The following is a 3,618-nucleotide window of genomic DNA, read 5'->3' on the forward strand; positions in this document are numbered from 1 at the left end:
ATCTTAAGTGAAATTTTAAGATGAAAAACAATTCTACAATGATAATTATGTAAAAAAATTATGTATGCATATACATTTTGAACTAAATGCAATCTTGACATGTATACATTCTTTGTACACATTTATTCTTCCCAATACATCTAATGTAAAATTTAATACTAAACCACAAAATAAATATAAAGAAATCCAAAAATTTCTGATTTTTCTCATGATCACTAGTCCGGTGCTTCTTCTAAAATATCAATTATAACATTTTTTCAAAAACATTTTGGAGCTCCCTGTTTTTATAAGTGTCCTGAATACGTATTTGGTCTGCATGTTGGATAATCCAGCGTTGATTGCTGGAGGGGGCCTGACTGGTAGAGAGGAGCTTCTAACTTTCTCTTTATATACCTCTGTATTGTTTTATTTGCTATAATGCTATATTACATTTGAAGTTAATTTTAAAACCCAATGAGAGAAAAACAGACGAACTACACAATTCTATTTGTTCAGTTACTAATATTCAGTGGTAAATATCAAAGGGCTACAGTTTAAGAAATAAAGCATGAGAAATACTTCTAGACCCAGTTGGATCATGTCTCCACAAATAAAATACAAATAGGAAAGATTATCTTGATAAACTTTTAAAAATCTATTTTTAAGTGAAACAAAGAGTTTGAGTCTTCATAGAGACAGATTATTTTTCTTCACAGCTCAAACCATAGATAACTTACTCAGCCCTTTCCCAGATATAAAGAACTAAGGTCACTGCGAAATAGGAAGGCTAAGTGCAAAGCAGATGGGCATGGTCCCACAGTTTGAAAAACCTACCGAGGGAAGCTTCCAAAGAGGAGGGTCCTTGTATGGGGCAACTGACGCCATGACTTCAGGTCATGCAACTACAAGGCAGAGTTCTTTAATCAACAGGCTGGAGTAATCATTTACTGAACAAATATCAAGATTTTAAAATATACCCCTGAAGGGCTGTAGCTTTTTTTCCCAACTCCCTTTATGGTTAGTAGTTATAAAGATTATGTTTCAGATTTGTGGGTGGGTTGCAATGAGTGAGAAATGGAGAATATAAGTATAGACAACACAGTTGAGAACATTACAAGAGCTAAAAATTCTTGACGTACTCTATCCAGTATAAACTAGCCAAGGTATTCGTGGTAGATATCTTTGGTTTATTCAGTTGATAAGAGTGAAAAACAAAGTACACACTTAACCCTGGAGAAAATATATCTCCCAGATGATTTCTTTTCTTTTCTTTTTAAAGATCTTATTTATTTGAGAGAGAGAAGGAGAGAGAGAGAGAGAGAGAAAGAGAGAGACAGCACAAGTGGGGAGGAGGGGAAGAGGGAGAGGGAGAAGCAGTCTCCCCGCTAAGCAGGGACACCCCCCCCACCCCAACACAGGGCTCCATACTAGGACCCTGGGATCTTGACCTGAGCCAAAGGCAGATATTTAACCACCAACTGGCCCCCCAGGCACCCCTCCCTGATGATTTCTTATCATTTTGATGTAGCTCTAAAAGAGTGCAGGGAAAGAGTTAAAGATAGTAAGAGGAGATAAAGTAGATGGATAATAATAAGTTGTTGATAAAGAGACCAAGAATAAGGAAAAGACTGTTTTATATATCTGTGTGTGTGTGTGTGTGTCCCTCAGAGACAGAGGTTGAGTTAATGGAAAACCTGGTAACACCATTTTCATCCACCTGTGTTGGGTCTCTCTCTTGATTGATTGATTCTCTTTTATTCAAACTTCCTTTTCTTCCTTCTATCTCCTTAATAAACAATCATGCCAATAGATTTGATGTGTTTATTTGTATGCATTCTTATAAATCATGAATTGATCTGTTTTGTTATGTATTTTTAAGTTATATAAAAGGCATTGTGTTATAAATCAGTGTTATCTGGCTGGTTCCTAAATTCTTTGTTACTGGTCTGTGTTAAGATAGGTAGAAAAATTGAGGATTAGCATGTAGAAACATTTTTTCCTATATTATCTTTGCTCAAATTATATTCACTGAAATGTAATTTTATGTCTTTGGAATCGAATAATAAATATTAGGGCCTACATTTGATTCATCCTTACTTGTTAAAATTTTACTTTTCTAGTAATTATTTTTATTTCATTTTATGATTTATAGGTCTTTAATTGTTTAGAAATTTAACAAAACTGGTTCTTTACCACAAATACTTTGAGAAACACTGCTAAGGTCTTCATTGTACTTATTACTTTTTTCATTCAACACTATGTTAAGATCTACCCACAATCTGAGTACATTATAACTTCCCTTGATTGTCTTTGGAATCCAAGGGTTATAAAGTGAATATTATTTAAAAAAAAAAGGAAGTGAACTGGGCGCCTTGGTGGCTCAGTCGTTAAGCATCTGCCTTCAGCTCAGGTCATGATACCAGGGTCCTGGGATCGAGCCCCACATCGGGCTCCCTGCTCCACGGGAAGCCTGCTTCTCCCTCTCCCACTCCCCCTGCTTGTGTTCCCTCTCTCACTGTGTCTCTCTCTGTCAAATAAATGAATGAAATCTTTTTTTAAAAAGTGAATATTACTTGGTTCCAAAGCTTGTGATTTTTAAAACTATTTTTAATTAATATCTAAATTTATTGCATTATGGTCAGAGAACATAATCTTGATATTGGTTCCTTTTTTCTTTTTTTTTTTTAAGATTTTATTTTTAAGTAATCTCTACACCCAACGTGGGGCTTGAACTTACAACCCCAAGATCAAGAGTTGCAAGCTCTTCCAACTGAGCCAGCCAGGTGCCCCTTGATATTGGTTCTTGAGAGGCAGATTTCACAAGATATTCTGGGACAGAGGAATTATCAGAGAATTAATCGATCCCATAAAAGTGCACATAAATCATAATCACTCTCCAACAATGATCTACAAATCAGTAGACAATTAATATTTTTTCCCTTAAGAAGGAAAACAAAGAAACTAAAGATAGACAGTGATAAACACGAGCTTTGGTCCAAATGGCCCCGTAGCCATGGCCCCTTACAAGTACTGAGAGTAGGCTTGACCTTTGACTTGCGGAACACTCCTCGGCATCAGGTTTGAAAGACTTCTGGGAAAGCTGGCAGGCACAGTTTCAAACTCTTGCTTATTTCAATTTAATTGGGAAATATCTGAAGGTACAAATGGAGATAAATTCTGGATCATGACATTTAATCAGGTTTACCACTGGGTCAAAAATGAGTTTCCCAAATCCAAAATCCAGTATTCTTTGCCCTCACTCCCATTTCCCAAGTCCTCACCCAGGTTTTCTTTTATTGGCAACTTCAAAAGCACAAAATGACCCTGGTAGATGGGAAACCTCCCCAAATAAATCTAAATATTGACTCCCCGTAAATAAACACAGTAGGCCAGATTCCACTCTGTGATGAAAGTGGCCTCTTCCAAATCCTCAGGGGCAAATATTTAAAGTGTGACTTTAAGAAATCTGACCTAACTTTAAAAGACCTTGGACTGGGAATGTTTTCCTTCCTAATTTGCTCTCCTTACATCACAAAGCTGTGATAAGTGTCAAAGGAGTGAACACATGAAATTGCTTCAGAAATAAAAACAAAAATAAATTGATTTTTTGCTGTTAAGACTGGCATTGCTGCATGGGAT

The sequence above is a fragment of the Leptonychotes weddellii genome, chromosome 2 (genome assembly GCF_054177405.1).
Source record: "Leptonychotes weddellii isolate Sample4059 chromosome 2, ASM5417740v2, whole genome shotgun sequence".
Taxonomy (NCBI): Eukaryota; Metazoa; Chordata; class Mammalia; order Carnivora; family Phocidae; genus Leptonychotes; species Leptonychotes weddellii.